Source organism: Hemibagrus wyckioides, linkage group LG21, assembly GCF_019097595.1.
Source record: "Hemibagrus wyckioides isolate EC202008001 linkage group LG21, SWU_Hwy_1.0, whole genome shotgun sequence".
Lineage (NCBI taxonomy): Eukaryota > Metazoa > Chordata > Actinopteri > Siluriformes > Bagridae > Hemibagrus > Hemibagrus wyckioides.
In genome coordinates, this window is record NC_080730.1 from 12,881,246 (window position 1) to 12,896,246 (window position 15,001).

General features: G+C 36.6%; 1 protein-coding gene across 22 annotated transcripts in view; it reads right to left on the reverse strand.

The window, feature by feature from the left end:
• nfasca (neurofascin homolog (chicken) a) overlaps positions 1-15,001 on the reverse strand; it is a 92,027-nt gene that overhangs the window by 67,638 nt on the left and 9,388 nt on the right. For 8 of the 22 annotated variants that reach the window (XM_058374157.1, XM_058374155.1, XM_058374154.1 and 5 more), the window contains exon 1: positions 12,394-12,560. The exons of 1 other annotated variant lie outside the window; for it this stretch is intronic. The gene's annotated coding sequence lies outside the window, so the exon portion shown is untranslated. Of the gene's footprint in view, positions 1-12,220; positions 12,340-12,393; positions 12,562-15,001 lie in introns of those variants that run through there. 13 more of the 22 variants (XR_009203074.1, XR_009203075.1, XM_058374151.1 and 10 more) reach the window with 4 other exon arrangements.

The window sequence follows — 15,001 nt, forward strand, 5'->3', positions numbered from 1 at the left end:
TATATCTATATTGACAATTGTATATAAGGAATCTCTCAGTAACTTTTATTATTATATAATCTGACATGCTTATTGCAAAACGGGGTCCTAAAATCAGTATGCAAGAATGAGAAAAAAACTTTCTTTAGTATAGACATAACCGAGTACTGTGCATACTAAAATAATGCCGCTGGAGTTTTTTTTAGGCAATAATTTTGGTTCATTGCTGGCTTGTAATTTTTATAGGAACAGTTAATTTTGTTATAATTATGTTAAATTTAGGTAGTGCATCTCAAACACACACACACACTCACACCCGCATAGACATTCACACCAACAGGTGATTTAGCATCTGACTTCCTGCATGTTTTAGAACAGTGGGAGGAAACTGAAGTATCCACAGGAAACCCACGTAATCACTGGAAGAACATGCGAGAACACAGACAGTAACCTGCGCTCAAGATCAAAGTGTGGAGCTGTGACCTGGCAAAAAAACCCTGCACCATTGTGCCATCACAGTTTATATTTATTCACAAAAATCAGCAAACAGGGTGAAGAATTTAATTCTGATTTCTTTCACAGAAATGCATTCAGCTTCACTTCCTGTCAGCACAATATCTTTTCTAAGGAAATCTATTCATATCTATTGAATACTGACATGAAGGATATAGAAAGATTAAAAAGGACTAAATATGAAAATACTTCAATGGAATAATCAGAGACGATTTGGAGCACACGGGCAAAACAAAAGGCATATCATCTCATGCCAAAATAAATATTTCATAAAATCTCCCTTCATCCCATCAAGAGTGTCTGCCCATCCCCCTGCATACTCTAAATCCCCTTCATACTACACAGTACATCACACTGAATTATAGCAACTCTGAATGTAATGTCATTATTTTCTTTGCCAGTACTAGACTCTGACATTTACCACTAACCTACTATGGTTCATTACTCTATAATCATTCTGCACTTCTCGATTGGATGTTGAGCACTTTGTGTAAATCGATGGACTCACACAAGGTCAAGAAGCATTAGTTTCCTTCAGTAACAACCTTCAAAAGAGAGAAGCACAGACACTGACCTTTAGGTTACGACCTTTAAGAGAATAAAAGTAGCTCACAACCTCATCAGAGAAAAAGCAATCAGCAAATTTTACAACCAGGACAGTGAGAAACAGACACAGACGTGAGCTACTGAGCTATGCTTTCCCCATGATAAATGTAAAGATAAGGGACAAGAGTGGGAACGGACAAGATTTATACAAGTATCACTTCTTGACCTTTGCTGAGAAAGGACCTTCACTTCCACTGTCTGATCACATGAACCTCTGTCCATTGTAGCTCAATTTAAAGGCAGAGATGTAGAGTCAACATATTACTGACACTTTAACAACAAATTTGACCTATTGGCTATACTGTCCACATTTATCAAATAATAAAACTCTCTAGGTGGAAGTTTAATTAATAGAATGTCTTAATAAACAGCATAACCTGCAAAGCAAGATTGTTAATTAAATATTTTATGGCCAGTGTTTGAATCAGTACAACGATTGCATCAAATAGCCTGGGAGGCCAAAAACATAGCTACCTATCTGAGAGGGGATTGTAAAATATTAATAACACAAATGCGATTTAAATTAATAATACAAATCTAAATGAACTGAGATACTATTTATTTCACTTTTAAATATAAATGTATATACATCTATATTTTATTGTTAAAATAGATTTTTGCTGTTGTTTTTTTTTATTGCCATTTTGTAGCATATTCTTATAAAGCTACATGTTAGTTCCATTTAGTTTTGCCATAACCCCTAATTATTCAGTCACTGATGCATTCCTCAAATCTTCATTTAGCAGTCTCATTATCCATGCTGCAGTCTCTCAAGCTGAATGCTTTGCTCTGAACACTTCATTTATCTGACTGATATCCCTTTGTGCAGCTCTGTCTCTCTCCGTCTCATTTATACACACAATACCACAGCTTGTGTGATTTCGGTATATGGCACAGATGAAGACAGTTTAAAGGAAATTTTAGCTGGTTCTGCCACAAAAAGCTAACAGCATGTGCAGATATTCTGCATAAATCTCTTTTGTGCCATATGTGCATAATGGATAGGTGCTAAATATCTCTCTAGCATCTGGGACAAAGAGATGACCTACAAAAAAATAACATCTGATAGTGCCACTAATATACATGTTGGAATGTTATAAAGGTATGCTTGTATATTTATATACTAAATCATTAAAAACAACAAAGACCAAGTACCTCCAGTGAAAGGTTGGTGGAAAAGCTCTCTTGACCACCCCCACCCCTAGAACATCAGACAGTCAGACAGACAGACTGACTCACACACACACACACATGCACACAGACCTTTCTTTCTCTTCTTATTTGCCAACATAAAGAAATCCCCTTGTGATATATATTGCCTAAAGCAATTTGATTCAACTGAAAACATTCCAGGATGAACAATCTTCTGGGATCCAAACCCTTCTGTCTCGTCTCGCAATTTACATCCGGCTCACCCCTCAAGAAATTTAACAAGTCAGTGAAAATGACTACCAATGCTCATTTTATTGTTCCATGTATCTCCGCTATGATATCCACCCATTTTCTATTAATCTTATTCCATCCCTATATCCCTCTCTTTCTTGGCCCAGTTTTGGCCCAACAATGGTGACAATTGGGTGCCTCCCTGAGGCCCAAGCTGAGCAAGTTTAAATATCAAAAGGCTACAGAGGATACTGGGGCAGACCCCAAGGAAAACTACTTTAGCAGTGCCTCCACTGTCCATCTGCTGGTTCAAGGAGAAAAAGAGGGGAAACGTGCACCAGCATGGCTTATAGACAGTGACAGAATGTGTTCTGCGTGCTATCACTCTCATTTTTCTTCTTATTGTTTTTGAGACAGACAAGCATGCCTCTGTCAGCTGTCAAGTGATGCTGCCTGCCAAGACACATTATTTATTTCATTTTTTACCCCATTGTTCTCCTAATTTGTCAATTTGGGTATTTGCCAATTCCTACCTACTATCCAGATCTTCCCTATCATGTGACAGATATCAATCAGGGAGGGTGATCAGCCACACATCTGCAGTGCAATATGAAACATGTGGAGAACAGCACAAACTGAACTCTTTCGGGCAGATGAACTCACAGAACCCGAGGATTGGTTAGCAGTGCTTGGAATGAGAGAAGAGACAGTAAAGCCATCCTTACCACACAGAGAACACAGCCAGGTTGGCTTTCTTGGCCTGCAGGCCACACACAGCTGTGGCATCTTCAAGATTCAATCTCATGATCTCCCAGTGACACTGTTCCTCACAATCCTTGAGACATTACTGAATTTTGAGTGAAACTTTTTGCAATCTTTCATAGTCAGCATGCACGAAAGAACACAAACTGGGATTACAATCAAAAAAAGTATGAATTCCAGAACATTGGTGGCTCAAGTGGTTAAGCAGCTTTGGGTTATTGATCAAAAGGTTGGGGTTCAAGCCCCAGCACTGCCAGGCTGCCACTCTTTGTCCTTACCCTCTCTGCCTCACACCTGCCCTTGTGCTCTGACCCCAACCTCCAAAACTGGAAAATGTGAAGAAAAAGATTTTTGCTATGCTGTGTGTAGCAAAAATAAAGGCTTCTTTTTAAAAGATCTGATTCATTTAAAGCAATGCCCTTGTCCTTTGTGGATAAGACTGGACACCCCAGTTTTAAGGTATTTTAAGGTATTACTTATCCTACAGCTGTTCTTTGTGACATCACAAATTTTCACTTCAGTATTATACTTTTGGAACCAAACCAGTGTTATTTGTCCACAAACTGACCCTGCTGCTTGTTACATGTCACTTGCCATGCCTGGTGTGCATCTAGAGATAATAGCGTTGTTTCTTAGCACATGGCCCTCTGCCATAGTGGTCTCCACCCCTGACCCTTTGACCCCAGTAACATCACGCCATTAACGCTGCTTGTTATCTACCACAGACCAGCAGGAATATCCAGGTTTTTTGCGATGGGGGATGGGGAACAATATATTAAGACAAAAAGAGAGGTTTCAATATCACATAATCACCTTTCCTCCATTGTTCTAAGAGCAGGTGTTGTGAACAAGTGGAGCTTTGTGATCAGAGGCCTGGGTCTGGTTACTATTTAAGTCCCTAAGGAAGAAAAGTGATCTGTTTGCCACAACCATCTAGATATTTTGAATTGTGTCATATAAACTGATGTCTAAACAGTCAACAGCTTGCCTAAACAGTCAGACATCATATAGAAAAGGTATAAATACAGAATATTTTGGCTAGGCATACATTATACATGGTATATAATAATAATAATAATAATAATAATAATAATGTAATGGTTAACCAACATAAGCTAAACTGGCCGTAAGTACAGCATGATGTTTTTATCTACCTTTTACTCCTTTATTATATTAATGTTGGCAAATGTTTTATTATATTGCTACATTTGGAATGCACAACGATTAAACATTTCAAAACAAGCTAAAATAATGAATTAATTCACACCTGCCTGTTTTTATTGACTATGAGTAATTATATTTATAAAAATCATGTGGAAACCTGTCGTTTTGAATTGTGCAGTGAGCTACAAAATAAAAGTATAATGAATATAAAAAAATAGCACTTAATTTCATCAGTATCATGATAATAATAATAATAAATAATAATAATACTATATTAATGATAAAACAATGTATCATGCAGTCCATAAAAGGAAATAAATACACATTACTAAAACATGATTTTCAGCAAATCTGTTTTCAGGGTTTCTTACTAATGGATCTCCATATGTGTTTTACCCTTTTCTTTAGACATCTGCCCTTTAATGAGAGCTCAAATGGCCCTAGTTCCAGCCAAGAACACTTTACACAAAGGTTAAAAGGAGCCTGAGGGTCAGATGAACAGCAGCACCAAAGCGAGACAAACCCTCTATGTTAACGGATTCCCTGCTATCAACTATACAATAAATCAAACTGACTCAGAAAGAAAGCACATTACTAAATAAGTGGTACAATTCTAAGGCCAAAATAAATAATTTCTAATTGATCTCAGTAAAAGACAGATATACATAAACTGATCTACAAGTAGCATCTTAACCCCCCGCCCCCACACAAGTAACTTCCTGTCCATAAGTAAGTCATTTTTATTTAATGTACCATATGTTTCTTATCTCTTAGTGAGCATTATACTTAAAAAAATACTAAAATTAGAAGCTACAAATTAAAGGAAAAACTGGTGATTCTGTTTTGAAGTGGGAGCTGAACTGCTCATATATATCATTTGATGAAATACTTCTATCCTGATCCACAGGATGGTTTGATGAGGATGAAAATGATGTAAGTCATATGCTATGGCTTTCTCAGTCACTAAATATCAGTCCAGTTGAACAGCAATGGGAAATTCTAGGTCAATTAGTTAGATAGCCTCCATCTTCATAAATAATACCGTTCTCTAAGGAAATCTATGCCAAGATGCTTTGATAATATTCTTATGATGCCCCAACATTATATTTGTTACACTATTGGTATAGATTATAGTCATAACAATAAATTATTCATTCATAATTATCACTACCAGATATCACACTACAAGGTTGTGAATATTGCAAAAAAAAAAAAAAATTAAAGGCAAATATTAGTGCCATTTGTATAAAGTTACGTATAGATGAAGTATAAATCATAGGCATATGAAACTTCAAAACTAAAGATTGCCTTTTGACTCTGAAAAATGGAAGCAATATCACACAACAATGTTTTTTCAATTCTTGACCTCAGATGGGATCTTAAACTACTCACAGCGGTCTTCTGAGTGTGATTCTTTGAAGCATTTGTCCTGATATGAAGTCTACAATTGGTCTTCTATGGCAGTTTACAGTCCATCTGCAACCATTAAAGATGCGGGCTACTTGCTTTAGCCAGTAAGGTAAGTCATGGAGAGATTATAATTAGTTGAGAGAATATGCAAGCATGTCCTTACACAAGAATGATTAACTTGATGCAGAAATACATGCAGGACATTTGGCATTTGACAGAGATGTCAGGAAAGTTTAAAGTATAGTTGTTTGTTACAATAAATAATGCTATGCATTATTTATGCTATGCCATGCAGTCCATGATAGAATAACAGACAAAAGGAAAAATGAGAGAATGAATACAGTAATGCAAGTTTATATTTATATTTGGGAGAATCTGCAAGTCATACAAAAATGAATAATAGAGCTGATGCCAAATGTTTACATACTCCAAGGCTTTATACATTCAAACTCCACATTCCATATTTAATTTCAATTCAGTTAGGTTCTCTACTTTATTTCTATAAGATGTCATTTCAAAATAATAGCTGAGAGACAGATACAGCTTGTTTACTATATCACAAATGTATACAGTACACTGGTGGCTGCTGTTCTGTGTACACTTCTGTATTGTATTATTGTGTTTTTAAGTGTATAGTACTGTCTGCTTTTCACTGTCTCATGTCTTGCACTGTTTGCACGCATGCACTTTAAGTGAAACTGTGTCAGTTTTTGTAGTTCTTAGTTCAGTTTTGTTTTATGTAGCTCTGCGTTTTATCTAGCACCTTGGTCCTGGAGGAACGTTGTTTCATTTCGCTGTGTACCGCACCAGCTATATATGGTTAAAGTGACGTGACAATAAAGGCTTCTTGACTTGACTTGAAATATTTTTAGTATTTGGTGGAATTGCCTTGTAATTGCTTAATTTGTATCAAACGCTTGAGGTAGCCTTCTACACGCTTCTTACAATATTCTGCTGTAATCTATTCCTAACACAATTCAGGTCATGCTTCAGATCATTGTCCTGCTGAAACACCCAGTTACAACCATGTTTTAATTTTTAACTGTCTCATGTCTTGCTTCAGAATTTTTAGCTAGACCTTCTTCCTGTTGATGCTATTTAGTGAAGCAAACCACCCCTACAGCATGATACTGCCATCCCCATGCTTCACAGCTGGTATGTTTTTTTTCTCCATACATAACAATGCTCATTTGGTCTAATCAGTTTGATTTTTGTTTCATATGAACACTCTCCATCTTGCTGATCGCTTGCAAATCGTAATGCTGTTCTTAGAGGAATAGGGGTGTATTCCTTACATCCATGACTATGTGGCTGTATGTATGTACTTTAGTACATACTGATCCCTTCTGTTTATTTGGGTGTTCTTGCCTGTGGCTTCAACGGTGGCAGTAAATAATAGTATTACTGAATAATACTGAATGTAATACTGAATGATAAGCACAACTAAATATATGATGTCTTGAAACTAAAATAATATTGCAGCCACAGTAGGATGGTGCTCAATATCCTGTTGGAGCTGATTTCATTTTCCATTAAGGTCTACTCTGGGCTCTGCAGAGAGTAAAGGATGCGTCATCAGAAACGTCCACTTTCTACCGTTCCCTCTGTCTTTTCTTTTAAAATAAAGGACATTTTCATCCTCTACACAAGCAAGTGTGACATTTCACTGCTACAGTCTGGAAAGGTAAGCTGCTCTTCATAACTCATGCATCCATGCTGTTCAACACACTGAAAATATATGCCTTAATATTCAAGTGTAATTTAGGTGCTTATACTATAGCAGGCAATTTGGAAGTGTACCATCCATTTTTATGTAAGTCCAGAAAAGCTGTTGGGTTCAAAGGGACTAGTAGGGTCCCTCAAGGAGGAAATGCGTCCTCAAAAGACACAGGCAGAAATATTAAAGCTTCAGATGTGTGCACCAGCCCTATGGGTAGCTGTTTCATATATAGTGCATTCTGTGACAAGAAGAAAATGCATCAGCTGCAGGCCTAAACTAAATCTTCCGCAGATATTATCATGATTTTCATATATTGCTATTCTTTTCTTCCCATACATTAAAGTGAAAAAAAAAACAAGAGAAAAAATACTATACCTGCCAGATGGCTACCTTGCTTTGATGATGCACATAAAAATGAACAAAAGTGACATATGTCATTGTTTCAAGTTGTTTGTGCTTTTAAAAGAAAAAAACTGACTTTGATCAGTGTGTTAGATCTGAGACTACGGCCTTACATATATTTTAGCCAGAAATAACAACAGAAAATATTCAACTTACAAAGTATGTAAGTTACAAAAAAATGTATTCCCTTCTGGAGTCCATTTTTACAGTAAAGCCTTTTCTTCTCTTTTGAATCCATTGCAGCTTAAGAGAAAATCCTTGAATATGGAAATACAGATTACGATGAAAGAGGAAAGCCCTTTGCAGGCAATTACTGCAAACATATGCATTAATGTCTAATTCTGTAGGTCTGAGATTTTTTCAATGTCAAACAATTCAGCTAGTATGCATTTGTGACAGGCTGAAGGTCCAACATTCATAAATGGCTGCTAATAATTATACAGAATCATGCAATTATAAGAGATGAGGGCTGACAGTCATCAAATTTACCAACAGAAATCCAGCATTTCTGCAAAACTACCTTACTTTCAAGGGACACTGATTACTGTATTTACCTTAATTGTTAGGCATCAGTTTGAGTCCTGATCTGATGTGTACATTTTAGATAAGCATGGAATCAAAACATGATGTACTAAAATTATACATACATATATATATATATATATATATATATATATATAATAAGAAATGGAATACTAGTTTTGGGGGGTGGGGCTGGCTTTTTCAGTGTTCTGAGGACAATAGATGATGATCTGACATCCCTAAATGATAGAACTGCACAAACATGCCCTAAAGCTTATTTGACTAACAAAACTACAGCCACTCAAACACATGCTGCTTCCCAGCAACACCTGATCCAATGAGTTTTACTTTAGAATCAATGAGTTATTACAAGTGACATAACAAACTAATGCCTATTCACAAATCGAAAGATATGAGAGTATTACACTCAGTTGCAAAGAAGGCATAACTATGTTGTGTTAAATGGAAGGCAATGATTTAGGTAATAGTACAGTCATGAATAATTGAAAGAAAGTCTTGCATATGCTAGAGGCCAAAATGCATTGATTCAAGAGCATAAACAGCTGCCACTCTATTCTTGTTTTACTATTTTTTTTAAATCCATAACCAGACAGCGCATTTACTGAACCCAGACAGAGTGGCCTTTTGGGTTTTTTGAGTCTTCCAATACTGTTTTGCCATGCTCGTTGTTGTTCCAAGGCCCGGGAGCAATCTAACAATACACAAGGTTCTGTTAAAACAAGTGAAATGCTCTTGCTGATCCTTTTTAATCGTGCCCTCCTCCAGATGCACCCTTCTCACACTAACTCACCCCTCATTGGGAGCAAGCTGCTGTTTCAGAGCTAAAAATAGACCGTTGGAAAAAAACAAAGGCCAGAAAACTAAAAGGTGTGCATCCAGTTGCTGTATAAGAAACCTGAGCTTGCTTGGCACTTAGCTTCAGGGTGGGGGAATACAATGCTATATAAAGATACGGATGTTCCTTAAGTGAGCGGAAAGGTATAGTGCATGAAGAGTCCAATGAAAGCCATGGCTATAATAAACACAAACACATATAAACAATAAATCTTCAATATACAATTTAAACTCATACTATCCTGTGAGTATACCGTACAGTAAAAAATAGAGAATTGTCTATAGGATTCACTTAGGGACATTTATTGTATTATTCCTGGAAAAAGAGATGAGATACGAAGGTTCCTCTAATGCTGTTTTAATTGCAGAGATCCAGTACCTGCCGGGACCAGCATGGAAGGACAAATGCCACTCTATGCCATATCACTGACAAGATACCAGATAGGAGGATTCCTTCAAATTAATCCACATGGTAGAAAATTATGAAACAGATATAAACTCTCCTCTGCTTAAGCTACAATCACAAAACAATTTACAAAAATAAGAAAACACCGTGATTATAAAATCTGTAGTTTAATATACTACATTTGTTAAATTCAAATAATTCAGAACATACCAATTTCACACATTATTTCAAGAACTACACAAAGTGGTTTAATTGTCACCATCTAATGGTGACTTACGGTACTGCAGTTCAGAGCGAGCAGGGAAACTGCAAGTCACTATCTGCAAGTTTCTATACGTACACTATTCTATACACAATTGAAAATAAGATGTTTGATTTTAGAATCCAAATGCATACAATATGCCAATATTAGCCATCACCAAAATAACAATTTGTCATACTTTTTGAGGTCTGCCCGCACATTGGAGCTCTGGTAGTCAGTTTTCATCCTTATCTGATGTGATCCACTATTATTCTTGCATTGTTTTCATAAATACATAATAAAAGGACTCCTTTAATTAACCTCACACAATAGACCGAATGACTCTCTAATATCTTTTCTTGCCCATTCAGGTGAACAGATCTCTGTCAACAATCAAACATTCGGAGATCAGACACCGTGGATCACATTTCACTTTAGGGTAAATTAGGCCTCAGTGGAACAAAATATTACTGCAATCTGAATAGAGATGATGACGTGTATTGCTTGGTCATTCACACCAAATGGTCCAGTTCAGGGCGAGCTGTGGGAGTGGGGTTGTGGCAAAGTCACATGGCTATAGATACAATCTTAAGTGGGCTTCATTGTATTTTTAATTCATGGTGGAAAAGTTGTTCAGTCAGCAGAGTAATTCTGGTAAGGCTTCCCATGCTACTGGATATCATTACAAAAGGGCATATTATATAAGTGACTTTAAGTTATAATAATAGGTGTCAACATGAATGACATGTTAACTCTAAATGTATCCTATCTAAACTACATTTCTTTTAAAAGAAAGTATATATTTGAAAATCTAAATATGCTGCAAATTGAATTATTCATAATGTAATAAATCCTTGAAAGTATCTGCTTTCTTTTTGTACTGGTTTCTTAGGGGTTTTTTTTTCATGCCTGCTTCTTGTTGAAAAGACTGAAATACCTTACAAAACACCTACAAATCTATCTGTATATTATAACATTAGTTTTCTCAATATATCAGACAAAATCAAAGTAACCCAATAAAGGTCAAAAGCTTCTTTAAAAAGAGATCATCTCTATTTTCCCTAGCAAATAATTCTAGTATAACAGTTTCTGCCCACACATGCCCATGCATAAGTAATAATTGTTACAAATCAATTCATGTAAAAAATGACAAATGTTAACAGTTCAGAATATTGCTCTTTCTCTTTTGACAGCAATGACATTTCCTGTGAGATCAGACATGTAGTTGTAATACAATGTTTAAAATCATTTCCTGTAAGCGGATACTATGAAATACACAAAACTGTGATGTAGATTTACCATGTACTGAATTCTACATACTGTCTCATCATCATAGCCACTGTTAAAGATCTTGCAATAAGCTGTTATCTGTATGAGTCTCTACACTTTCAGACAAAACGGGTACTTTACCCTTCTTTGTAGTTAGGGTGGCACCCTTACCTTTTATACATTTATACATTTATTATGGTTATCTTTTTCTATTGGAAACGTTGAAATAGTGTATCTTTTAAATGATTCAAGGTACGTAATTAAACCTTTTAAAGTGAATCATTAAAAATACACTACATGCAGCATTCTAGATAAAACATCCATACTAATGCAAAATGTTTAAGCTTCAGGGTAACACTGCTTTTTTTTTCTTGGAACGTATTATAGGCCTACCGGAAAGTGTACTTAATAGAACGATTTCTGAGTCATTCTGAATGTATTAAATCAGCTTAGTGGTTTCTTAACGTGGTCATTACGTCTGTGTCGACAAAAATGGCACAAGGATAAACTGCGTCTCTGACCTCTGCATAAAGTTTTAGCCTCCCCTGCTAACTGAACAGGATATTACGTAGTTACCAGGTAATCTAATATTCTTAGGATCAATGTTAAACCAACAATCATTTTATTGTAATTAGTTTATAATAAACTTCTGCATCTCCAGCACTATAGGCCCCTTTCACGCAGAGACAGACGGGCGAAATTCACTCCGAGCATCCTCCCATTTATATCTCCCCCTCCCACCATGCGGCTGGATTCGGCCTTAGAAACAACTTATCAGCCTTAAATAAGCCCATATTTCAATATAGAGGCTGTTCCGTTCGTGTAGTCAAGACACGAGGTTTTTCAAACTCTTTCTTACAAACATCCAGCGCATTTCTACGAATAGGACAGCTTGTTTATAATTTGCGCAGACAAGCAAAAGATGACACCGCATCACGGAGCGATGCGCAAGTGAGACTGAGAATGAAGAGGAAAAACTGGGGATTACCAGATCAACTCGGTCATCTTCAAATCCCGTGTTTAGTACAGAAACCGCAGAATCACAGGCTTTACGTGTTGTCTTTTTTTATCCGTGCACCTGCCTTTAGCCTGTGCGGTGAGGCCGCTGCGTCCGGCACGCATGAACCGCGGAATGATCGCAATCGACGTTTTGCTTCTTACCTGCAGAAGCACCAATTTCACCCCGTATTCCTCTGTCGTGATGTAGAACAGGACGAGCAGATCTCGGTTTAATATGCGGTACTGGTGAGTGTAATGTAGATGTCCTCGCTTGTACCCGGCTGTCTTCGAAACGGCCGTTTCCTCAACGGAGCGCGCACCCGCTCATCCCACGCGCGCGCTCCCGTTTCACACACATTGAAAGTGACTGTGGAGCGGGAGCGCGCATCAAGGCTGGACAGGTGTTAATGCTAAAGGGGCTGCCGTATTCTCATTTAGCCCTGATAAGAATTTGCGAATTTCTCGTAAAGGAAATCTTTAAGAGCACATTTAGGCGTTTCAGTCCCAAAATGTTGGAGACAGCACCAAAAGCATGTAGCTAAATAGCTATCATTATATAATTAAATTCAGAATTATTGGCACCCTCCCTGAAAATTTAATACACTATAGAGCCTAACATAAAATACCACGGACAAATTAGAAATATTTTAAGCTTAGAAATCTGGGAACATTTGCCAAACTGCCATTGTTTTATCACAATAAGCATGAAAGTTTTATTCCCAATTTCACTTATTAGAACACAATTTCTAACAGCAATTCCTGAGGTTTGAGATACTTGTAATTGAAGCTCCTTCATGTTCTTAGGTTTATATATGTACACAAAAAAAAATCACATCCAAACTACTGATCTCCAATATGGATTCAAATCTGTACCCTGAAGCACTGGCCTTGCAACCATTTGGAGTCACATTTAGAGTTGTTATTCTGTTTTAAGATACATCTATGGACAAGTCTTAATCTATACAGTTCTGAATTCATACTGCTGTTGTTTTCAGCAGTCACACATTCAATAAATTCAAGGGTACCAGGTTCACTGGCAGGCATACATGCCCACAGCAAAAAATGAGGTGGTAAGCTTCAGCTCCTGAGCAATTCCTTTCCTTCTTCATACTATTCTCTTCCTATTACTCTAGTATGAGATTATCTTTGTCTCATCTGTGCACACAGGAAATTGTCACAAACTAATCGGCCTTCCTATCTGTGAAGCATACTGATTGTTTATGGCAAGCATAGAGATGGAGGGTGTTAACTTTATCAGCAAAATCTAGAATGAGATATATAAAGTAATATGAAAAGAAATGGTTATGCCACCCTGGGACTCCCACCCTGGGACTTTTGCTCTACAGGGCAAGAAGATGTGTTTGCAATAATCAAAAAATAACCCTAATATAACCCTAATAAAACACATTGGGCTCAATAGTGAATGCTGTGGCAAATATTGTTAAATATGTATTGTGGCAAACTGCAATTTCATCAATAAATGTGAAATACATTCAGTCCATTTATTTCCTTCTTTTTATATTGATGAAAATTTTAAGCAACAACCAGATCACACTACACACATGCACACAGAGCTTAGTAAAGACTGAAGCATTAACTCAAAGCACACAAAAATCATGCAAAAGATCAAACTGAATGGTATCTGTCACAAAGAGGAATACCTCTTTGTTACCTCAAAGGGGTTAAAAACTAAATGAACATTACCAAAAAGAAAAAAGTATAATAGAAGTATATTAATAAAATCACAACAAATTCAAATAAAACTGGAGATAAAAATAAAATCCTAATCAATGAAAGAACAAATTGTATCATAGAATTAAAAGAAATCCATATAAAATACAGGACATGTGCATGATGCACAATTAAGGAATGATAGGAATGTTTTTGGTAATAACTACTCTTAACAATAAATGGCATGCACTTCACAGAAATATAAACAATAAAACAAAAGCTGCCTGCTAATAATATGTACCAGAGCCACACAAGCAATGTGTGAAACACCTGAATCTGCAGTGTTGGGGTCAATGTGCTACAAACAGATGCCTCACTTCATGTACACAGTGGAAATGCAACCAGAGATTTCTCTAGTGCCGACAAATATACTATTCAGTCTGTCAGCGAGTGGACATACAGTAGAAAAAGGCTTGAGTTCCCACAATGCAGCCAAGCTTGTTCCACCATGCTACAGGCAACAGGTTTCAAAAGGATGTGGTCCCTCACCTGTATATCCCTCTATTTATTTAGTATGCTAATGAGACACCCAGCATTCAGTAAGACCACATGACCATAGTTAAAAGAGCCTATGAGGCAGAGGAAGGAAAAGGATTTACTACAGTCACACCTTGTGGTCAACCATCTGTATTATTCTGTTAAAGTGATTGTTGACTTTGACACAGATAAATCTACTTCCTAAAGTGTGTGCTTGAGCTGGCCAACATTTGTGAAGAGTTTTTGCTTAACCCAGGAAAGAATTCTTCTGTCATCTAACACAGCTAATTTCCATGGTTTTCTTAGCCTTTTGCTGTTCCTGAGCTCACCAGTCTTTATTTTTAAGAATGTACCAAATATTAGATTAGCTGAATCGTTTATTCTTAAGGTTTTTGCTATATCTTTGGTGGGTTTGTTTGAACTCTAGACCTTTTATCTTCTTTTTTATCTGTTTATATGTGAGTGAAATAATGAGGGAATAATACACATCAACAAAACAAATGATGTAAGGCTGATATCCAGATATATTTTGAAAACAGTATTTAAATATTATAACATGGAC